This window comes from Cnephaeus nilssonii (genome assembly GCF_951640355.1).
Source record: "Cnephaeus nilssonii genome assembly, chromosome: 22".
In the NCBI taxonomy this organism is placed as follows: Eukaryota; Metazoa; Chordata; class Mammalia; order Chiroptera; family Vespertilionidae; genus Cnephaeus; species Cnephaeus nilssonii.
Genome location: NC_137093.1, coordinates 17,495,939 through 17,520,892, shown reverse-complemented (window position 1 = coordinate 17,520,892; position 24,954 = coordinate 17,495,939). Strand labels below are relative to the sequence as shown.

The window sequence follows — 24,954 nt, the reverse complement described above, 5'->3', positions numbered from 1 at the left end:
TTTTGCTGCTTAATAAGAGCAGCCGGGAGAGCTGCGAGGTGAAAGGCCAGCCGGGACCGTGACTGGGGCTGCCTAGGCTGCGAGCTGATGGCCAGGCCGCCCCGCCCCGCACATTCCTGACAATTGCTTAGGAAAACAAGGCTGGGCCTGGGAGGGGAAGGGGCTGAGGACCAAGAGCCACGGCCCCCGTATTTTCATTCTCGGGAAATGGTTTTCCTTCCCAAGGACACAAACACACTCTTCCAAACAACCACGGATAAGACAGAGGTGCTGCTACCTACGTCCCATAATCCATTCTCCGAGGATGTCCTGCATTTTAAACAGGTTCTTGTCAGGAGAGTTGGAGATTTGAAAAGGAGGGCTTCAAAGATGCTAGAGGAGGTAGGCACTAAACAACTGTCTACGTAATAATTTACCATCCAGATTAAGTTTTTCTAGTCTTGGTCCTTCCTTTATATCCTTTATATCCCCCCCCTTCTTTCCTCTCTTCTTCCCTTCTTCTCTCTCTCCTTATCTTCCCTTTTTTCCTTTCCCTCCCTCCCTCCCTCCCTTCCTCCCTCCCTCCCTTCTTCCTTCCTTCCTTCCTTCCTTCCTTCCTTCCTTCCTTCCTTCCTTTCTTCCTTCCCACACTCCCTCTCTCCCTCTCTTTCTCCCCCCTTCCTCCCTCCTTACCTTCTTTCTTCCTTTATTTGAAGGGGGTTTCTAAGAGATCACTTGAGTATCTCCCTCTGAATTTTAAACTCTTCCCCCTCCATGTCTTCACAGTTGTTATTACATCCTTGCTTGTAAACATGTCTAAGCTCTCTCTCCCTCCATTAGATTGTAAGCTCCCCAAAGGCAGAAGTTGAGTTTGTTTTGATCATGGCTGGATACCCAGTGTCCACTCTGAAATAGACAGGCAGAAAAAGGAAACAATTATTTAGCTACATCACTTTTTTGAAATACCTAAGGAAGGGAATACAAGCCCTGGCTGGTTTGGCTCAGTGGATAGAGCATCAGCCCACGGACTGAAGGGTCCTGGGTTGGATTTTGGTCAAGGGCACGTAGATGGGTTGCAGGCTCAATCCCTGGGCCCAGTCGGGCATGTGCAGGAGGCAACTAATCGATGTGTCTCTCTCACATCTATGTTTCTTTCTCTGTCTCTCCCCCTCCCTTCACTCTCTCTAAAAATCAATGGAAAAATATATTTGGGTGAGGATTAATAAAAAAAAAGAAAAGAAAAGAAGGGGCCCTGGCCGGTTTTGCTCAGTGGATAGAGCTTTGGCCTGTGGACTGGAGGGTCCCAGGTTCGATTCTGGTCAAGGGCATATGCCTTGGTTTCGGGCACATCCCCAGTGGGGGGTGTGCAGGAGGCAGCTGATGGATCTTTCTCTCTTGTAGATGTTTCTAACTCTCTATCCCTCTCCCTTCCTCTCTGTAAAAAAAAAATAAAATATTTAAAAAAAGAAAAGAAAAGAAGGGAAGACAACAATAAACAAAACCAAACTAAGGAAAAACTGACAGGAAAATTTCACCTGACTGCTACTTCTCAGGTTTATATACAATCAGTGCTCATGTGTTGGCTTCATTTTTACCTCCCTGGATTAACCAGGGAGCATGAGCTCACCGCCCCCCCCCCCCCCCGCCCCGCCCAAGCATCCTGGGTGTGGTCAGCTGATAGAGGTGCCCAGTATCTAAGTTCTGTACCAAACTCTTCGTGTGTGTGTGTGTGTGTGTGTGTGTGCGCGTGCGCGTGCACAGGTCCTATTTCACACTCTTCCTGTCATTTCAAGCATCAGAATGGGCACTAACTGCAAGGGGCATGTAAATAATAAAATCTTGGTGGTCCTGGGAAAACAAATGAGCTGAGAATGAAGTGAGGAATAATGTGGAGTCTCAGATAGGGTCTCTCTGAACTGGACATACACCTAGAAGCCTGCCTTGCTGGTCCATGTGTGGGGGGCGGGGAGGGATGGGGATGCCCACTGGGGAAGTGACTATAGCCCTAACCACCCAGTCCGGGAGCAGGAGTGGGGTGGAAGTAGCCTATCTCATTCTCCAGAAGGATACAACCAACTCCCTGTCACCTGAAGCCTTCAATTTGCCAGGAGAAAATTGCTGAAATTGGTAACAGCTGCCTTAAGGAGCGGCATAAAAGAGGAGGATGGAGGGAAAGGGGCAGGAAGACTCGTTAAACCCGCTTATCCCTCCAACTCGTTCCAAAGGGAGACCAGGTAAGTGAGGGCTCTCTTGCTCCATAGTTATTGCTCCCTCATCATCCTGTACCAAGCTGTTTCCTTGTGCCATAGATTTACAATCCACAGATTAGCAAGTGACCCTCCTGTGGAGTTTAGGAGAATAGGAGATTGGATCCACTGGGTGGTTGTCAAGGAGTTTTATGATTTTAAGCAAGACAGTTAGGACTCAGCTTCCTTATTTGGCCCACAATTTGGCTACAGTTAGCTCATCAAGAGATACCCCCTTTCCCCCAATTAGAGAATGCCATAATTCCAGGAGATAATTTAACCTGGGAAAGGATGTGAATCAATGTCAAATTAATGTTCTATAGGGCTAGAAACTTTGGGTTCCAGTCTTGGTTCTGCTCCTGATGAACTTTAGGCCGAATTGTGTCACCTAAAGTTCAGATCTTACAGCCCTCACCCTCAGTACCTTAGAATATGACTGTATTTAGAGAGAGGGTCTTTCAAGAGGTGAACGAGATCAAAATGCCTGGGCCCTGATGCAAGGTGACTGGTGCCCTTGTAAGAGGAGGAGATCAGGACACAGAAATGTGGGAGCGCAGAAGAAAGACCATGCAAGCACACAGCGAGAAGGTGGCCACTGCAAGCTAAGGGGCGAGGCCTTGGAGAAACCAACCCTGCTGACCCTTTGATCTTGGACTTCTAGTCTCCAGAATGTGAGAAAACAAAAATCTGTTGTTTAAAGCACTCAGTATTTTGCATTTATGATGGCAGCCCCAGCCAACGAATGCATCTGAGATGCAGTATTTTGCCATGACTTGGTTTCTCCAAGCAAGTGACAGAGAATTGATGAGGCTGACCCACTTACTGAGCTTTTCCAGAACCTGCTGTGATGATGACTATTTATTGACTACCTAATGCTTTTGGCCATGAGTGGCCTTGTGTGTAAAGCAGTGTTCCTGTCTTTGGGGTTCTTTCCGCCCCCAATAACATCCAAAGCCTAATTGAGTTTCAGCCTCTCTGGGTTTCCTATTCTTTTTGCTGTTCATGATGAGAAAGGAAGGAAGTTGCTTCCCACTCTTCCAACAAGCAATGTCAGATTTTACAGGGGAGCCAACAAGATGTCACACGCCTTATCTCTCATTCTCTGTGTGCCCCTGTAGCCCCTGACAGGCTGCAAAACAAGATTGAGCCCCTAGAAATGACAAAGAAAGCAGAGTGGGAAATCTGCTCAGGGAGATAAGTCCAGGAAATGAAAGTAGTGAATAGAAAAGTGTCCATGAGAAAGAAGACCCAGCAGACCCAGCTCTTTAGATTCCATCATGTGGGTGACCTGGTCAGTCCTTTGATTTCCATCACATCACACACACACACACACACACACACACACACACACACACTCACACCTGGTCAGTCCTTTAACACACACACACACTCACACATGTCATCAGTGTAAAGAGGCTCTTAGGGTGAGTAGCACAAGGTACAAAATAGGGAGCATTCAGAGTGAGACTGAAAAGGACTGGGGCAAGAGATTTGCAATCCAAATAGGAGTGAGAGAAGGGCCTCCCCCTATCTCACAGATTCACCCTCACCCCACCCATAAATAAAAATGCCTTGCTCTGACCAGTTTGGCTCAGTGGATAGAGCGTCAGCCTGCAGACGGAAGGGTCCCAGGTTCTATTCCGGTCAAGGGCATGTACCTTGGTTGCGGGCATATCCCCAGTAGGGGGTGTGCAGGAGGCAGCAGATCGATGTTTCTCTCTCATCGATGTTCCTAACTCTCTATCCCTCTCCCTTCCTCTCTGTAAAAAAATCAATAAAATATATATATATTTTTAAAAAATGCCTAAAGCTCCCCAGGATTGGAGAGGTAGAGGTAAGGTTATTAGAGAATGAATGAAACTATTCATTAAGGCAAAGAGGAACTCATTGATTTTTGAGAGAGAGAGGAAAGGAGAGGGCTAGAGAGATGGAAACATCAATGAGAGAGAAACATCATTGATCAACTGCCTCCTGCATGCCCCACACTGGGGATCAAGCCTGCAACCCTGGCCATGTGCCCTGACCGGAAATTGAACCGTGATCTGGTTCATAGGCCAATGCTCAACTACTGAACAATACCGGCTGGGCTTGGTTACATTTTTTAATGGAGGTGGAAGGAGTAGGGTGAAGTGTGGGAGACAGTTGAGTGGGGAGAGATATAAATGATAGCCCTCCTGCCAGGGTCTGGGGGACTCTTTCAAGAACTAAGGTGCCTTTGGCCACCTGTTTCCAACTTCTGGAGGGAAGAGAAGCTATGTAAATACTTGCCTGGTCAAATACTGGTCTGCTGTGTCATTATTATGATTTTGTGACCTTCAACTTTGGCAAACAGGGAACAGTGAGGCCCCAGAAAGAGCACAGTTACTCCGTGTTACTTCAACGCACGTCACAGCTGAATACAAAACAATGTCCCCATTTAACACAATAAACACTGGGGACTCACCGCCTTGTGAGTTCCTCTGGCTTCCCTAGATAAGAGATCAAAAGTGGAGGGTATGTTTTCATGTTCTTGGTGGTGTTTTTAAATGAGACTCTGTGAAGTAAGATTTTTGGCTGAGGAAAAAGGAGACGGAGATGTATTTCAAATCCCATTTTCTCTTCTTAAAATGTCAGACTTGTGAGTGACACACAGAGAGGAGTTGAGTAGTTGACTCTGCAATTCTCATGGCTTCACAATGATTGATAACGTGGAGATGGAGAAAGCAGGATGTGATTGTTCGCTCTCCATGCAGCCTCTGTGCTGTGGCTTTGGGTGAGGGTTTTGGTTCTATTTTATAAAAATGGAGTAGAAGAGAAGGGGTGGAATGGAGCATTCTCCTTCAAGTGGGTAATGCCCCCCTTCATCCCAGGGTCTGACCAAAGAGTGGGTTGGCCCGTGCGGCTGCCAGAGCACGTTTAATGCTAAATTGAGCTAGTCCTGCCCGGCCGGCATGGCTCAGTGGTTAAGTGTCTCGACCTATGAACCAGGAGGTCACGGTTCGATTCCCAGTCAGGACACATGCCCGGGTTGCATGCTTGATCCCCAGTGGGGGTGTGCAGGAGGCAGCCGATCAATGATTCTCTCTCATCATTGATGTTTCTATTTTTCTCTCTCCTCTCCCTTCTTCTCTGAAATCAATAAAAATACTTTTTAAATTGAGCTAGTCCCCCCCCCCCCCCCCCCTGACCTTTATGAACTCAGCTAGCCATCTTGGCTGGCTGTCTTGTCTTTTTGAGGATCCCGTTCTTCACATTGTACTAAATGTTTTATATGAGTGGCACCAGCAGTGGAACATCAGAACCGAGGGAGGAGCGTTGCCATGGAAATATCACGGGGCAGCTGAGTACCATGAAGTCGAGTGGGCGCCCTGACTATAGATGCTCACTTGGGGAACCAGAGACTCCAGTCTTTTTTAGAGCACCCCCAGCTAATGCCAATGTGCAGCTAAGAGGGAGAGTGGTATTTCCTGAATTTCTTTAGGAATACCCGAGGCAGAAGAAGCCACTCCTGGTGAGAATTCAGCACGCTATTTGGAGTGGTTTCCTTGCCAGGACTGACAAGGGTGGGTGATCATGGTTTTCAGTTGGGGAGACCTCTCGATTTGGAACCAAACTGAACTTCGGCCTGCATGTCTCTAAGAGAAACTGGCCATGGCTGTGGGGCCCAGAAGCCTGGCAGATGATAAGCACTTGCAATCTTGAGCGCTTATCTCCTCCTGTATCTGGCCCTCTTGCATTTATAAAGTAAATCGGGAAATCTCACCGCAGCAGGCCTTCCTGTGAGGAGGCTGGCATTTCCTGCCCGCCCCACTGGGGGCAGGAATGGAGGGAACACACTGCTGGTCTTCTCATCTCAGCTCCCTCATGGCTGCTGGGCAGGGAAGGTGGGCGGGCACCAAGGTCAGCAATGGCGCGGGTTAGAGGGAAGGATGCAGTTATGTGCCTGACGCACTTCCCATACAGGTTTCTTACACATAAAATAAAAACAATCCACAGGCACTTCTTTGAATAAACACATCCACACATGGCATGAATACTCAGCTGACATTAATTGAAAAAACTGAGATGCTTTTGACAAACTACCACTAAGTTGATTACATTAGAAATAGGTCACATTTGAAAAAAAATTTTGTTGTTGTTGCTTTCAGAGAGGGAGGGAGAGGGAGAGAGAGATACAAACATCAATGATGAGAGAGAATCATTGATGGGATGCCTCCTACACGCCCTTTACTGGGGATCAAGGCTGAAACCTGGGAATGTGCCCTGACCAGGAATCGAACCATGACCTCCTGGTTCATAGGTCGATGCTCAACCACTGAGCAACACTGGCCAGGCAGAATTAGGTTGCATTTTAATGACACATGATACATTCCATAGTTCAGCATTTTAAAAATGTTGTAAGCAGATATTTTTGGAAAGAGAATTACTTTCCCCACCTCTCACGTTTATCTTTAGGGTCAATTTTATTCCAATTTTAATACATGTACTAATAAAAGACTTGACATATGGATGTATATACAAAACCTGATCTTATTCTACTATTATAATATTTCTATGATATATTTATGTAGCACTTAGAGTCATATGTGATCGGAAACGACCCTAGAGAAATTCATGCTCAGTTTCCAGATGAAGAAACAGAATCTGAAACAGAAATGACTCCTTTTTTCATGGTGACTTTTAAGTATGTTATTCCATTAAGTGACACGATTGTTGCTATCACCATCTTTTACTTGGCGAAACGGAGCCACATGTGTGAAACCCGAGTCTCTTAGAATCATCTTTTATACATTATCTAAGTAATGTGTTTTAGACATTATCTCAGTAATTATATAAGTAATTTGTCAAACTTTGCCAGGTGAGCCACAGGGCCTGGCTGAAACCCAAGTCTTTTAACTTCTAATCTCATATTTCCTTGTTGAGTTTCTATCAACACATCCCATGAAACAGGCTAACTTTCCATCTCCTTAAGGTGGTGGTGGGGTTGTTCTCTAACAAGGCCAATTCACTGATTTCATAACTCCCCTCTCCTTCCATCTCTAAAACATCCAATTTTTTTGACTTCCCTTCCTTTCATCCCACAGGAGCAAGAGTTACAAAGTTATTAGAGATAGTTCATGAATACCCTTCACCCATCTATATATATAAAAGCCTAAGTGACCATGACGACCAGATGATCGGCTGGCAGCTATGACACACACTGACCACCAGGGGGCAGATGCTCAATGCAGAAGCTGCCCCTCCTGGTGGTCAGTGCGCTCCCACAGCCAACCTCCTGCTGCTGGCCAACCTAGCTCCGTCCCTAGCCCCGGCCTGCAGGCCCCAGTCGGCCCTGATCACCAGCCAGGCTGAGGTACCCCACCCGTGCACCAATTCGTACACCGGGCCTCTAGTATTTTATAACCATGATTATAAAAACTTAGCATTAGTGCAGCACTATTAGCTAAACTACAGATTATTCAGAGTTCATCAGTTTTCCTGCAATGTCCTTATTTTGTACAATTTATATATTTTTTCTTTTATGAATCTTGCTTGTATTATCATTGCTAAAACCCCTTTGCCAGACCAGAAGTCATGCAGATATAGTCCCATGTTTTCCTCTAGACATTTGATAGTTCCAATTTTTATAATTAAGACTATGATCTATTTTAAGTTAATTTTTGTGTAAGGTGTGAAGAATATGTAGTTGTTCATTATTGAATTGCTTGAATTGATTTTACATATTGACATCTAAGTGTTAGTACCATTTATTTATAAAAAACAAACTATCTTTTCTTCCTTGACATGACTTTGTACCTGTGTCAAAAATCAGTTGACTATATTTCTCTATTCTGTTCCACTGATCTATCTGTCTAACCTTTCACTAAGGCCACACTGTCCTGACAGTGGCTTTATAGTAAGTTTTGGAATCATAGTGTGAAGGATAGTGCAGTCCTGTGACTTCGTTCTTTTTCAAGATTGTTTTTAGCTATTCTAGCACCTTCCATATAAAATTAGAACCATGCTGCTATCTCAAAAAGCCTGCCGTGTTGTGATTGTGTTGAATCTATAGATAAAAAGAGGGAACTGACATTTCAACATTATTGAGAAATTTGAGTGCATCTTTTAAAGAATTTATATTTACAATGCTGCTGTTCATTGTGTGGTAGTTGCTCAAGTTTGTCACTAGTGGCTGAGTCTCAAATATCAATACTCAATATCACATAAAAGCGTCAGTACTGAGATACAAAATGTACACACAAATTCATCCTAGATTGTTCAGGAATTCTGGGTAATAAGTTTCAAAAGTGGGACGTGAACAAGCATGCAATGCTGTCCACACACAGAAACTTATTTCTGCCTATGTTTTGACAATATTTGTAATTTTTTTTAAAAAAAAAAAACACCTCTACTTTTTTCCCACTGGAGAACTCCTTGAGAAAGATTAGTAGAAATTTAAGAATATATGCTTAAAAATTTGATTGCTAATAGTGCTATCAAGCATGGTTTAGTAATTGCTATTAAACTACCATCACTAACGGTGCAGTGAGGCAATATAGTGTGTGGTTAAGATTCCAGCTTTGGGTCTAGTAGACTTAGATTTGTGTAATGGCTGTGCAACATACTGGCTCCATGACCTTGACAAGTTACTTAACTTCCCTAAGCCTCAGTTTCCCCCTCATTAAAGGAAGTGTAATAACAGCAAAGGATTCTAATATCTCAAAAGGGTAATAATAAAGATTACATTATTTTATGTATTAAACTACTTAGCACAGTGCCTGGAACTTAATTCTCAATAAATATTAGCTATATGAATACATAACTTTTTACCTTAAATGTTACAAATTTTATAAAATTATAATTGATGAAATTTGGCTACACCAAACTCTAAAGAATTTCAGCAGCTGCCGTTGGCACAGTACACCTATTCTGAAATGTAGAAACATGCCAGAAACACTTCTAATTTTAAAAAATCACTCAATTATTTCCATTGAAATCAGTCTACATATAAGGCATGTATTCAGAAATTGTCATTTATCAGAAAAACCCAAAGTATAAATGACTGGCTGCTGACTGATTTTTAAACAGAGCCGGGCAGCCATGTAAGAAAACTCTACACACACACACACACACACACACACACACACACACGCTGGGTTGAAAAGTGAGTTGTGTTCGGCTTTTGGAATTCATCTAGATCAATTTATAAACAATCTAGTCATGTTACTCAAAAAACAAAACAACAACAAAAAAAACCCTACTCTCTCCTTACTCTTGCGTGATTGTAGAAAAAACTGCCTTATCACCCAGCCGGCTTGGCTCAGTGGTTGAGCGTTGACCTATGAACCAGGAGGTCACACGGCTCTGTTCTGCTTCAGGGCACATGCCCGGATTGCGGGCTCGATCCCCAGTGTGGGGCGTGCAGGAGGCAGCCGTTCAATGATTCTCTCTCATCGTTGATGTTTCTATCTATCTCCCCCTTTTCCTTCCTCTGAAATCAATAAAAAATTATTAAAAAAGGAAAAGAAAGTAAAAGCTGCCTTACTGAGCCGCCGAGCCTCACCATTTAGGTACATGTGTGCCTTCCTGCCGCTTCCATACAGGTGCAATATTTGATCAAAGACAGCCCCGGCCACAGAGAATCTCTGAATGGCAGGAGCTGGAAAGCAGACTCCACCACCAGCGCCACAGAACGCTGTCTTTGCACTTTGAGACCCACCATATGTCATAGGCGATGAGGCCTGGGCACAGGAGGGAAGCACTTTGCGTTCAGAGCCTTTCATTTGGTTGGTGGCAAGGCTGGGGCCACCTGAGTTCTGGGCTTCCTTAACCCCCTGGGGTCAGTTCTTCTGACGCTCAGGACACCCTTTCCAAGGGGACTGGGCAGCAGCAGCTTGGAGGGGATCCAGCACAGGCTCCCAGGAGTTTGGGGAATGCAGGGGCCATCTGAGCCCTGGAGGATTTGTCCAGGTGCAAACCCAGCTGGGGGCCTTGGGACCTGGAAGAGCTTCGCCCCAGCCTGGGGGGGATGAGGGGGGGCTCTCCATGGTGGGTAAGTTTAAGTCTCTTTTCTCCGATTCCATTTCCTGTCTCTAACTGCCACAGCTTGATCGTTGAGACTTAGCCACCCGTGACTGTGGAGGGAAATAGAGGGAAAATGAGCGGCTGCGTTCATCTCCTCTCCTGGCACAAGGGGCGGGGCCGGAGACAACTGAACCCCGGCCAGAGCCCGTCACTCACTGTCACCCTCAGTGTTAAAACCACCCTGTTAGGATCCGGGGACAGAGATGCTGAGAGCTCCTTCTCCACTGGATTTTTTTTTCCTTTGAGCTTAGAGATGAGGAACTCAGTCTGTGATGGACAGAGACAAAAGTAACGCACAGCCTGTCCGTGTTCAGTGGTTGAGCGTCGCCCTATGAACCAGGAGGTCACAGTTCGATTCCCCGTCAGGGCACATGCCCGGGTTGCAGGCTGGATCCCTGATGTGGGACCTGCAGTAGGCAGTCGATCAATGATTCTCTCTCACTACTGATGTTCCTATCTCTCTCTCCCTTCCTCTCTGAAATCAGTAAAAATAAATTATAAAAAAAAAGTCATGCACAATAACAGGGCAGTACCGAATTCTAGGGAGGGAGCCCATGAGTGAAACTGAGCAATGAGGATTAGGAAGGATGGGAGTTAGAGTCTACCCTGAGAGTTATCTTTAACAGGGGGTTGTCCCGTCTAGACATTCATCTCTGCTCTTTAATCACTGGGAATGAATGTAAGTCCTCCGCCACCTGGGCCTCTGTTTGCCTGGTCTTTTAAGTGGGGTTCCTATCTACTGTTGAAAATGAGGTGAAGATAGCCCGGGGTAGCAGAGGCCCTGGAAAACACGCCCCAGGTCCCTGAGCAGAGAAGCAGGCCTCCAAAGCTGCTTCTAAAAATTCACTGATAGCTCAAAATACCCTGTTGACACAGGCCTGTCTGCACCCCCTGATTTTTCATTTTACGTGCAAAAATTTATGCTTTTCCATTTGCGTTGGCCGGGGTTCTGTTATTTGAAGGTTAAGGTGTGGGAAGTCCTTCTGAGGTTCAATGGGAGACGGGGAATCGGATATAGTTTTTCTCTCTGGAAGGAACTTCCATGGAGACTTTTTTAAAAAAAAAAATGTTTAGGCTCTGCCTGCTACTGTAACCTCTAGTCTCCTGCCAAATGGCAGCACAAGAAAGAAAGCCTCCTTTTCAAGTTCTGGTTAATAAAACAACACAACGCAAGACAAATAAACAGAAACAGAAGGCTGGAGTGCGCGTAACTTCGCGAGCACATGTGTGGAGTGAGGCTGGGCCCGGGGCAGGCAGTGCCTCTGGTAGACCAGATGACCTCAGACCTGGACCCCGGGTCTGAGACCGCCTGCCCACGTCCCCCGATGAAGATGAATGAAATGGTGGGCCTGGAACCATCTCACGAACAAGTGGTTTCCTCTTGTTCTCTTGCCCCCACCCCACCCCCCTCAATGTTGTTTTTGTGACTGATGTTCCGGAGGCTGTGGCTACAGACCTGCTGGCTGAGTGGATAGTAACTTAGTGCTAGAAAGAGTGGGTGGGACTGGAGGAGCGGTGGGGACAAGTCATTTGGGAGAGTTGGGGTAGAACTTAGTGGGCAGCCAAGTTATTTATAGGATAGGATCAGCCTTCTTGGGGTTCTGTACTTTCCTCGGTGATATTACTTCTTAGGCCTCACCTGTGCGTGGGTAAGGGCTGGGACCTTGTGCTGGGTGAAGGGGGATGGAGGTTGCATACAGGGCCGTGGACTGGGAATCCGGCAGTTGTCCCTTCCTGCCGGGTGTGGGCTCTGGGTGGGAACTGGGCATGCTCAGGAAGGAGTGCAGCAGCAACACCCACTTACCCATCCCATCTTTTCTCTCCTTTCTTCTTCCACCTGTGAGGATGTATCTCCCCTCTAGCCTCCCTGGATTTCCTCTCTCTGCCCTGCACCGGTACATGGGAGCAGTGGCTTTCACCACCGGCTGTACATGAGGCCCCAAGCCATGAGGAAAGCATTCCTCATGGTCATTTCTCGTAGGTGGGCGGAGAAGGGTTTCTCAGCTCTTCATCTCTGGTCTCAGGGGACGCGTCCGGGCCATTCGTGGTATCTGCGGATCAGCTGCTGCTAAAAGCTGCAGACAGAGAGCACACCCATCCCTGGAAGAGCTGCTGACGATTTATGATGTTGCAGGGGAGAAGCTGTTCATAAAAATAAACCGAGGGCGTGGAGCTACGTCTGTTGCTCAGAGCGAAGTCAAGGCAGCGAAGACCAGGAAGCAGTTGTCTGAGACTTGGGAAATCGCTACGTGGGATTTTCATCGTTTTGAGGACTTCACGTAGTTAGCTTCTCTTCATTCAGATCTGTTGCTGCTCCTGGTGTTGGGAAACGTCTCTAGGAGAACTTCTGGGGTGTAGGATGCCCTCCATTCTCTCAGACCTCTCCTCAAATCTCACTTCCTTGTTGAGGGCTTTATTAGATTCATCTAAAACTTCTTTTTATGATGACTACCACAAGAAAAGTAAAAGCTTTAAGTCTTAAACACCACGAAGGGTGTGAGAACCGCCCACTGGCTTCCCTTCCCTCCTCCCTCCTAACTGAATGAATCTGAGCATGACGCAAACCACTGTTCCACACTGCCCAAGATTCCAGCTCCAGGGATGGGCTATGGTTTGACTACACGAATCAGGGCATTTCCATCCTTCCCGAACACATTTGGTTCAGGCAAAGATTGTAGAGATTTCTGGGGATATTCTTACTCACTTTGAAGAGGAGCAGTAATTAGCCATTTCTCTCTTTCTGCCTCTGCTTTTGCTGGTGACTCTGAGGGTTGCTGCTCTGAGACCAAGGCTGCTGCCCAGAGGAAGGCAGCTGCAGAGAATCTTGGGAAATGTAGTCAGGGTCTTGACTGCATGTTTACTTGGAATCTGCCCAACCTCTGGACATCCGATCAGATGAGCAAACATTATTTCCTGATGGTTAAGCTGACCAGGGCAGCTGAAACCATCTAACAGATCTGGGTGTAGACCCTCAGTATGGTGTAGGGTGGGCGTGGTGTCAGAGAAGAGAACTCAGGTAGGAATCCAGGAATCTAGCTTGGAGTCTTAGGCTACCATACACTACTCATGTGTCCAGGAGCGAGTCTGGCCAACCTTCTGTGCTGATGCCTGTGTTAAAGGGGTGTAATGGCCACTGTGTCTATATCACAAGGCTGAGCAAGGATCTTATAAGTCAGAACTTCAAAACATGGGTAAAATGTTATTACCTTACCATCATTTGTCCCTTCAATCTGCTATTCTATTATTATGAAAATGAGAGTGGTTGATTCCATTGAGAGATTTCTAAGTGTCAGGCCCTGTGCTAATTGTTATAATGGCTTAGCTCATTTAATCTGTATCACAATCCTATAAGGTATATTATTATATCCCCATTTTGCAGATGAAGGAAAAGCATTAGAAAAATTAAGAATTTCTTTTCATATTATACATCTGGAAAAGGGGGAGGGCTTACTAGTAAATATTTGAGGATAATAATTGCCCCAGCATCTATTCAAGAAATTGTCAATTCCACAAAAACCTCCTCCAATCCCAAATTCTGGAATAGACTTGCTTCCATTTTCAGCTTTACTACTCATTCTGTAGCTTCCTCATAGAGCACCCTGAGTCCTTAAGCTAATACAAATGGTCCCTTCACAGCTAACTACTGTACTTACTTGCTGCACGCAGAAAGGAAGTAGCATATGCTGGAGTTGGTCTATACCACATCCCTAAAAGTCTGTGGAGAGTATGTGAGTGCACGTGTGCTGTGTGTGTGTGTGTTGGGGAATGAATGGAAGCAGTGGGTGCTTCCATGAATGGAAGCAGTGGGTGCTTCCAATGTTTTGAGACGATGGAAATAAACGCACTTTCTGGGACAGTGTCTGAGATAGTGGCTTGCTGTCACAAATTGTAGCTGTAAGTGATCTAATGTCTATCCCTACAACACTGACTCAGTGTAATAAGGAAGGGACTCCTTACCGTCTACACCAATAGTTCTCAAATGGGGACAGCTTTGCACCCCTGACCCCCACGGGAGACTGTTGACCATGAATGGATGACTTCTTGTGAGTGTCACAACAAGGAGGTGGTGTGTGTGCTATTGGCATCTAGTGGGTTGAGTGCAGGGATGCTGGTAAACATCCTCCAATGCACAGGGCAGTGCCCGCAGCAAAGAACTACCAGCCTCCAATGGCAATAGTGCTGAGGCTGAGGCACTGGTCTAGCCATCCACCACAGGCAGTGCTGAGCTGTGCCATCCCTGCTTGGTTAGGAGTCAGGCACTCCATCCTGTTCCAGGGGGTCTGTGTGAGTGTCCTGGATGTTCACTAAGATCCCCAGCTGGGGCCCAGCAAAGCCCTGGATCTGGCCAGGTGTCTTTCTACTAGAGGTGCCACTCGCCTCTTGCAAGAGCCTGCTGAAGAAGGGCCCTCACCTGAAGGAGTTGAGGTCAGTTGATGTGTGTCTCTTGAACAGTGCTGGATGGTGTTCAGCCATTCAGTTTCCATGGGCTCACAGTTAGCCACTGGTGATGCTAGACCATCTCCATGCGGACTCCTCTCCCTCCTCCTCATCTCCTCACGTCTATTTCTGTTGACTTGGCCCCTGACATGTTTCAAGGTTCTGATCTCAGCACCTTTGTTTCTCTACTGCCAACCCAGGCTACCATCACCAAGTCTCTTTAGGGTAGAGAGCATCATCATTTCCCCTCCTTCTAATCCTCCATCCCCTTTGCTCTGGCAGACACATTACCCTTAGAACCTTCCCCTATTTTTTAAAAATATATTTTTATTGATTTCAGAGAGGAAGGGAGAGGGAGAGAGAGATAGAAACATCAATGATGCCAGAGAATCATTGTCTCCTGCATGCTCCAAAATCTGGGCATGTGCCCTGACTGGGAATCAAACTATAACCTCCTGGTTCATAGGTCGATGCTCAACCACTGAGCCATGCTGGCCAGGCTAGAACCTTCCCTTTTGATTTCCAGGAGCTTAAGTTAGAATTTTTATAAAGAATTGAATTTCAGAGTGGTGTTTTTTTTTTTTTTTAAGTTCTCTTGGTATAGGAGTCAATGTTTTCCTTACAGCCACGTGGATGCCTCTGAATAACGAGGAGAGATTCAGGACATACAGCAAAGAAAGGAAAAGTCACAAAGATGGATATGCCAAGATCCTATTTCACTGCATCAGAGATTTCATGAGTTTTTTTCCCCCCTACACTTCGGAGTTAGGAAGGAGGTAGTGGTGGTAGAGGATAGTTTTATGGCTTTAGCCAGATGTTAAGGACATCTGGTGACTGGATGTTTGTTTTTTAAGCCTTTCTGAATGTTCTATTCGGAGGATGGGGATTGGGAGTTGAATGGTGGCTGCTCTGGCCACTCTGATAGTACTTGCTTCGAGAGTAGAGATTAGAGGCAGCAGAAGAGGTGGTTTTGGCCTGGATGTAAGGCAACTTTTTCTTCTCTGTGCCTCCATTTCTCTATTTGAAGGCGAGGGATCACCTACCCCTGATATAATAACTATAATGGTTCTAGCCATAGCTTGCAGGGTGCTTATTTTGTGACACACACCACCTTAGGCTCGTCTCCTTTTTTATCTCAGCTCTCCTATGCTGGAGTCGGTGCTGCACTGCAGAGATGGCTTCTAACTCTTCTGGAATTGACATAATTTTTCTCGCCATTATCTGGATGGATATTATTCTTTAGACTTAAACGTACATTTCTCACATTTGGGATGTTACTGTTACCAACCCCAGTATAATATTTTTTGTTTGCTTTTTTCCACATGGTGTTGATGGATTATCTTAAGTTATCCACATCTGTTAGTCCAATTTTCTTGGAGCAGTTGCTAGGTTCATGGTATTATTTGTGGCTGTGAAAGTCTTTCTGTGAAATGAACTTGCCCACCCCAGTGTCAAACCTTGGGACCTTTCCTTCGACACTCTAGGCTCCAACCAGGTGAATCAGTTAATAACTTTGAAGCAAGGGCTAGATTTTTCTGGAGGCATATCTTCAGGACTTGAGTCTCTGTTTCATCCAAGGCAGCCTGATGACATAGAAGATTGCACTTGGGGCTGAAATGTCTACTTCAGGACAGGAAATGCAGCCCTGGAAATACACTGGATGTGTGGACTGTGAACAGAATTCTTTCCACCTCTTCCCAAACACCTTGGCCAACAGCTTTTGACTGTTTTCCAAGCGAACTAAGGTGTCTCCTCCCGGAGATTTTCTAGAGTGAGAGTTTATCGGTAGAAGTAGGGAGAAAGTTCTGAGGCAAATAGGAAAGAAGCAAAGATGGACAACAACAACAACAAAAAAATCCAGATACTTGCCAGGAAAACAGTGGTGGGCTGAATATGTATAGGAAGAAAAATAGCAAGGATTTAAGAGGTGGAAAAAGATCTTGATTTGGGGTCCAGAGTCTAGTGGCCTTAACTAGGGTCAAGAAGAATCTGGGAGATGCAGATCCAAAATAAAACCCTGGTCCAGACCATGCTGGCCTCCCAGTTGCGACTCCCCCACTTCCATTGTTGCAGAGGAGCAACCCTGGAAGGATTCAGTGCAGAGTCTGCTGTCAGTGGTGGGAAGGGGCTGGGGAATTGACACAGAGGAGCAAGCCTGTGCACTGAGCGCCGTCCTGACCTGTCTGCTCTAAGAGGATCTGTCCATTGCTTGAAGATTAGCGACTTATCACAGCTTAGAGGATTTGCAAAGGATTTGACTGCTGCGTCGGAGCGGGCGGCTTCCTTGGGCTCTTGATTTGTCGGGAGGGGCCTCTGATTCAGAGCGAGGTACAGAATGGGGTGAGCAGGGGTAAGACACAGTGGAAGACAATGTATTTGGGAAGTTTCTCTGCACAATGACATGTGCATATGTACTCTGCTTTTAGAAAAGAAAGCTGATCTTTCAAAAAACAGAACACCAAACATAGGGAGTTTTGAGAGAATTTGTAAAACAACTTTGAAGGCCAAAGAGACCCCAACTAATTCACATTGTATTTCTCTCTCTCTCTCTCTCTCTCTCTCTCTCTCTCTCTCTCTCTCTGTGTGTGTGTGTGTTTTCAGTGTTGAGTGGCCAGAGATACCAAGAACTGATTGCAAACCAGGCCCCCTCCCCTGCCCTACCCTATAAAAGGGAAACTTTTCTAAAATTTGGGAATCTTAAAATAAAATAAAAAATGGCTTGTGAATAGATCCTTATAATAAACAAAGAAAACAGAAGGATAGCCTTCTAGGATATCAAGTTTCATATACAGTTTAAATATTCTTACGGCTTAGGCTCAACCAAATACTTGCACCTCTATAAAGTTTCCATTATTTCATTTAGCCAGAGAAATCTGCCAGCTCATACTTCACTGGAAAAATTTTAACTAGCCCTTTTCATATCTATCAAGTTCAAAGATAAGATGGAGTTCATGTATCCATAAAGTTTCGTCCCAGAAATGTGGATTATACTTTCAATATTTATTAAAAAGTGTTTTCTTTGTCTATTGGCTGACTTATCTTAGGCCCATGGGCTTGCACTCTTATGGAATGGGAGGCTCAGTTCGCGTGTTCAGTCTAGCATCTTTCTGTTCATGAAGATCGTTTAAGATGAAAGGCACTAAAATAAGGTAAAGATTCGATACCTCAGCATCTGTTTAATACAACCCCTCTCCATATTACTTATTTCTGGTGCTGGGCATCAAAGAAAAAAAAAATGAAAAGTCGGCACTGTTCTCTTAAAAAATACGTCAAGGGCCCCCAACTCTTTAACAACACAGGAAATGTCAAATATTATATGGATATAAATAACTCAGTAAAACAGGGTTACAAGAACATCTGGCTGCGTGCACTTCCACGCACTGGGCTGGCGCAGATATTTCAGTAATATTATCCAGTCGTCGGGTTGTGTGAGACTGTGGGGCACAGGAGGGAACTTGAGTGTCAAGTGAAAAATGTGCTTGTAAAAGGGTCTGAGTTGTTATCTGTCTAATCCGTCCTAATCTGTTCAGTCATTTGCTCTGGGGGCTCCTAAGAGGAAATACTGACCCCCTCTGGCAGCGAGTCTCTTAGAGAGATACTCCCCTAGCCCCAGGGTTAGGGATGGAGGGCAGAAGGTTAATGACCCCTGAGACATGAGCTGCCCCGATGATAACTGGAGAGATCATTTTTAAAGGGGACATCGCAATTTTCTGAGGAACCTGCAGCTGTATTTTGCTTCGAATATTGTGGAAAATGCTAGAACTAACGCACGTCTCCTTTGTTCTGGCCAGTGTTGCCCCTCACCCTGTTCGATGCCACTGTTTGGTTTCCCTCCTTTCTTTATTGCATCTTGGCTACATGTGGGCTTTCTTTTTATATTTAAGATGTGACTCCCTTGGGTGTTGGGCATGCTTCCATTTGGAGAAGGCAATTTATACAATTTATTGCCTATTTACTTATTTATAAATTGAAAATGAATGTAGTTGGTCTTCGTTTAATTATGCACACTTTAAAAAGAAAATAAAACCCCCCCAAACAAATAAACACAAAAACTTCACACAAGGCACTTAAGGTTTATAGTTTTCTCCTAAATGACAATGTCCAGCCTTATTAGAGATAATAAAGAGCAACATCATTCACCTCAAAGAAGGACAAGGCCAAATATAAATGATAGGTGTAACCTAGACCCTTTTGGGCTTGTCCCCAACTACCTCTTTTACTTTTTTATTCTGCAAATATCGAGTAACTACTATGTGCCAAGCACTGTGATAGGTAAAAACTCATGGCCCTTCCCTGCCTTCAAGGAGCTTACACTGTAGTGGATGAGGCAACACATGGAAGTAAACAGTGCGAGTCCAATTCATTCCATTCCATTCCATTCCATTCCATTCCATTCCATTCCATTCCATTTTATTATAGTCCAATGCAATTCAATCTATTCCAATCCAATCAATTCATTCTAATCTAATACAGTGCAAGGCATTCTAAAATAAAGTGAACCATTGGAAGAAGATAAATACCAGATAAAGAAAATGCTGAAATATTTCCTACAAACCTTCTGAATATCTAGTTATATTGGTATCTTTTTATCCCTTCAAGAGTCTTCTTGGAAATCAGTTGATCCTTTTTAAAATCAAATCTGGGGGCTGGGATGGAGGGAGGAGCAAGCTGGTATGGCTCAGTGGTTGAGCATGGACCCAGGCATTCAGAGGTCACTGGTTCAATTCCCAGTCAGGGCACAAGTCCAGGTTGCAGGCTGAATCCCCAGTAGAGAGCATGCAGGAGGCAGTTGATCAATGTTTCTCTCATCTATGCTTCTATCTTTTTCTTCCTCTCTCTCTCACAAATCAATAAAAGTATATTTTAAAAAAATGTAGGTGGGGGAAGCACAGGTAAATTAACAACTGAATGGCCATGTCCCAGCACTGGAACAGGAAGTGGAAGTGAAGGTGATTTCTCTCTGAAGCAGTTGGGGATATTGTATTAAAGAGGGAAAAAAAAAACACCTTTAGGCCGAAACCGGTTTGGCTCAGTGGATTAGAGCCTCGGCCTGCGGACTCAAGGGTCCCAGGTTCGATTCCGGTCAAGGGCATGTACCTTGGTTGCGGGCACATCCCCAGTAGGGAGTGTGCAAGAGGCAGGTGATCGATGTTTCTCTCTCATCCATGTTTCTAACTCTCTATCCCTCTCTCTTCCTCTCTGTAAAAAATCAATAAAATATATTAAAAAAAAAAAACCACACCTTTATTTGGAGTATGTTTGTTCAACATGCATGATAATCTGTTCCTACAGTGATTCTTGGAGACTCCAAAATGCTACTCTTACGGCATATTTTTTGTGTGTTCTTTCTCAAATACCTTATTCTATTCATCCATTATTGATTAATTTAATTATTGCATATCTCTATTCACCATCGGAAGCAAGGAATGAAGGTCTGTGCCAGATGGCAATTCTTTGCTTTCAAGGAGCTCAGTCAGGTGGGGGTAAGCCATGTCAGTAGACAATCACAACACAGTGATACAAGGGCTAAGGGTGTGTGCTGGAGACAGAGAACAATCTGGTTGGAAGGCAACACCCCAGGGTGGATCGGTTGGAAATCACAGAATGGGTCAAAGTAGTCATATACATATTTACATGTTAAGTTGTGTTTTTCATTCACAATTATCCTTGTTTGCATTAATTGGGTAATTTTCCAATTTCCTTTCACGGTGTTCTCTGTAGACTTGACTTGAAAGGAATGGTTGGTGTGTCACCTGGATTGCAAATGCTTCCTAGACCATGTGTTTGCGTCTCTAGAACCATGGCAGAGAGCCTTCTTAAGTGTACGTGTTGGCTGGATCCAACCAACGCATCCAGCTCTGCCCCAGGTGGACATTGTTGAGCAACACTCTCCAACCTGCTTTGCTTGCACTAACTTTCCCTTTTCTCTTCTTATTCGATTCCAGGGATTTGACAGAACAAACGGCCCCCAGACACCATTGAGACCGTGACACAGGCCAGTGCATTTCAGGAAATTCAAACTGACAGAAACTCCTGCCTTCTGCTATTGCAGAAGTGGCTTGGTGTAGCAAGACGCCAGCTCCGAGCCATGGGCTGCAACGAAGAAGGTTCTTGACCCTCTCTGCAGAGATGGGAGTGCCTGGGGGGCTGAAAGCTTTGGCAGGGTTGAGATAAACACTCAGGTTAAGGCATTTTTCATCTGTTTAACCAGACCTCATTATATTGTCAAACAAGGCTGCGGTGCTCACAAGAAACAGCGATGGCATGCTTGTTGAGTTGGGATAAGAGGTAAGAATTTATTTTTTTCCAAGGAGGTTGGTTTCCCTGATGCTGGGATGCCAGGCAACATTTTATTGGGGTGAAAGCGGGGGGTGGGGTGGGCAGAGAGGATAAGCTCTTGGAGGCTTTGAAGAAAAGCTTGATTACATGGTTCATCGCAGTCTTTCCTGGGAGATGACAAAGGAAGAATCTCAGGACATTTTAGGGAACCTTGAGAACCTGAGAAATTAACCCAAAGCTACCGATATTGCAGGCAAATGAGGATGGCAACTGTGTGGCTTGACATCTTAGCCGTGAGAGGCTAATTAAGGTTCAACCTGGAGATTCCCTACGAAATTCCAGCAAAACAGATTTAAAAGAGCCTATATGATCAATTGCTATTCTTGTCGTATTTATACAGATAACAGGTCAAATTGATTAATTGATTGAGACGACTTAGGCAATGAATTAGTCTCTAACCTGGCTGTCTTGGATAAAATGAGGGTGAGTTTAGAGAGAAAAAAACTGTTCCCATGGAAACCATAATTCACAACTGTGGATATTACATTTCCGTTTGGTTAATTATCTTTAAAGTTTTATTGTTCACCTATGGACTGAACTGGATCTTGAGTTTTTCTGGTGAAAGACGGCTTCAGCCATCTGAACCAGTGTTTTATTTTTCTCCCATCCTTTGCCTTGGAATTACTGAGAACTAAAACTATGTGTGTGTTTTTTTCTGAGACTTGCAATTGCAGACTGCAGCCAGACCACATAATGTAAATTTCAGAGAAATCATTACAGCAGCTCCTGCTTGGACAGTTTTGGTGACTGATGCTGTGGAAGCCACACAGAGAGCTTCTTGAGCACCTGAGGACATCATCAGGGACTGTTGGCCTGCAAACACGGGGAAACTGTCAGATTGTCACCGCCTGCCTTCATCCCAGCAGACATGGAGCCCTGAGCCTTTTATCTGGAGGATGGCCTTACAGACACAGAGACTAACTTATGCTTTGCTCCGATTATTACTGAGGGTATAGGTATCCTGACACCCTGCTTCTTCTACCGTTGCTTGTAAATTGAACACCCAGAATGCCTCTTCTAAGGCTCAGGGACCATCTCAGAAGAGGTGGGCATATGAAATCATAAGAGCCAGATAAAAGCGGTGCAATGGGCAGACAAATCTGACTCCATCTTACGAGCAAATTCTCCCTCTTTTATTAAAAGAACATATATTTTTATTGATTTCAGAGAGGAAGGGAGAGGGAGAGAGAGATAGAAACATCAATGATGAGAGAGAATCATTGATTGGCCGCCTCCTGCATGCCTCCTACTGGGGATCGAGCCCGAAACCCGGGCAGGTCAAACCCATCACCTCCTGGTTCATAGGTCAACACTCAACCACTGAGCCACACCTGTCAGGCTGGCTGTTTGTTTTCTTATGGCTGAGTCTTAAGAGTTCTTTGTATAGTTTAAACAACAGTCTTTTATCAGATGTGTCTTTCGCAAATATTTTTTCCCAATTCCGAGATAGGGTATGTGGCGAGACAGCTGTAACGAATAAGGGCTACAAGGACTATCAAGAAGATAATAAGGCCAACCTCCAACTGATTCATGGCTTAGAACCGGCAGAAGACCAGCTGGAGCCAACATGGAGACTAATATCATCTTGTGGTAACCCCAAGCCTCATTATACACTCGTTGTAATACATTAACATACTAAACAAAGCACCCGGAGCCACCAGGCTTGGAAAAGAAAAACCCATATAAAGACACAGCATGACCTAAGTGGATCTTCTGAGATGTCTCCACCCCTTTCTCAGAAAAATCCTGACTGTTCCTCCCCCTTATTGAATGCCCTATGCCCGTGGTCGGCAAACTGCGGCTCTCGAGCCACATGCGGCTCTTTGGCCCCTTGAGGGCTGCTCTGCCTGTGAAGGCGCCAATCTCCATCTCACTGCGGCATAATAAACTCTCCTGCACTTTAAACTCTAGGCTGGCTGTGTTTGAACTCTTTCCTGCACGAAGCCAAGAGGCCGCAGTGAGTCGTGGACTTTCGGGTCCCTGTAACCCTGGGACGCCTGCATCATCCCCGTGGCTTGGCTTCTAAAATTCCCTTGATATTGTCTTTCCCAGAGCAGAGGTTTCTAATTTTAGTGAAGCTCAGTTTACCAATTATTTCTGTCATGGATTGTGTCTTTGGTATTGTATTTAAAAAGGTATCACCAGCCCGGCCAGCGTGGTTCCGTGGTTGAGCGGCAACCTATGAACCAGGAGGTCAAGGTTCGATTCCCAGGCAGGGCACATGCCCAGGCTGCGGGCTCGATCCCCAGTGCAGGAGGCAGCTGATCAATGATTCTCTCTCATCATTGATGTTTCTATCCCTTTCTCCCTCTCCCTTCCTCCCTGAGATCAATGTATATATATTTACAAATAAATAAATAAAAAATAAGAAGGCATCACCATACCCAAGAGTATCCAGGTTTTCTTCTCCATCACTTGTAGGACAGAGATTTTCAACCTTTTTCATCTCATGGCACACATAAAGTAATTACTAAAATCCTGTGGCACACCAAAAAAATGTATTTTTTTTTTCAATCTGACAGAAAAAAACTAGGAATAATTTTGATTCATTCACACCAGATGGCCATTGTTGTGTTGTCTGGTGTCATGTTTTTATTTGACAATCTAAGGAAAAGGAGATCAGTGCCCCTGACTAAATAGCTAGGTATTGAATGTTTTAAAAATTCTGGTGACACACTGGGTGAAAGTCACTGTTCTAGGAGTTTTATAGTTTTGCATTTTACATTGAGGTCAATGATCTCTTTTGAGTTAATGTTTGTGAAGGGTATAAGGGTATTTCATATGCCCACCTCTTCCAAGATAGTCCCTGGGCCTTAGAAGAGGCATTCTGGGTGTTCAATTACAAGCAGAGACCATAGCAACGATAGAAGAAGCAGGGTGTCAGGATACCTATACCCTCAGTAATACCCTCTCAATTCACTTTTTTTGCATGTGGATGTCCTGTAGTTCCACACCATTTGTTGAAAAGATTACCTTTTCTCTATTGTATTGCTTTTGCCCCTTTGTCAAAGATCAGTTGACTATGCTTATGTGGGTCTATTTCTGAGCTCCTTATTCTGTTCCATTGATCTACATGTCTGTTCTTTTGCCAATAGCATGCTGTCTTGATTACTGTAGTTTTATAGTAAGCCTTGAAGTCAGGTAATCTCAGATCTCCAGCCCTGTTTTTCTCCTTCTATTCTGGGTCTCGTACCTCTCTCTATAAACTTGAGAATCAGTATGTTGCTATTCATAAAATAACTTTGCTGAGATCTTGATTGGGATTGCATTGAATCTATAGATCAAGTCGGAAAGGACTGACATCTTGACAATATTAAGTCTTCCCATTTAGTTCTTTTGATTTTCTTCACCCGAGTTTCACAGTTTTCCCCATAAATAGCTCATGTATTTTTTGTTAGATTTATACTTAAGTATTTCAGCTTTTGGGGTGCTAATGTAAATGATATTGTTTTTAAGTTCAAAGTCTACCTGTTTGTTTTTGGTTTATAGGAAAGCAATTGACTTTTGTATAAACCTTGTACATGGCAATCTTGCTATATCTCTTATTAGTTCCAGCAGGTTTTTCCTTAATATTTTTGGATTTTCTACAGAGACAATCATGCCATTTGTGAATATATAATTGTATGTATTCCTTCCCAGTCTGGAGACCCTTTCTTTCCTCATTACATTCGTATTATTTCCAGGATATTGTTGAAAAGCAGTGTGTGTGTGTGTGTGTGTGGGGGGGGGGGGGGGGGATGGGATCTTATCTTACACCAAAGCCCTTTTCATTGCATCACAGTGCCTTTTAGTCTTTTCCATGGGGTAAGTGAGCATTCTATTTTACAACTAGAGGCCCAGTGCACAAAATTTGTGCACTCGGGGGGGAGGGGGTTCTCAGCCCAGCCTGCACCCTCTCGCAGTCCGGGAG

General features: G+C 44.7%; 1 long non-coding RNA gene across 1 annotated transcript; it reads left to right on the top strand.

Annotated features, from left to right (window-relative positions):
- The first annotated feature begins 216 nt into the window (after positions 1-216).
- On the top strand, positions 217-24,722 carry LOC307094079. Its single transcript, XR_013813037.1, has 3 exons — positions 217-381; positions 20,651-20,993; positions 21,705-24,722. It is a non-coding gene; the product is annotated as an uncharacterized lncRNA (long non-coding RNA).
- The last annotated feature ends 232 nt before the right edge of the window (positions 24,723-24,954 follow it).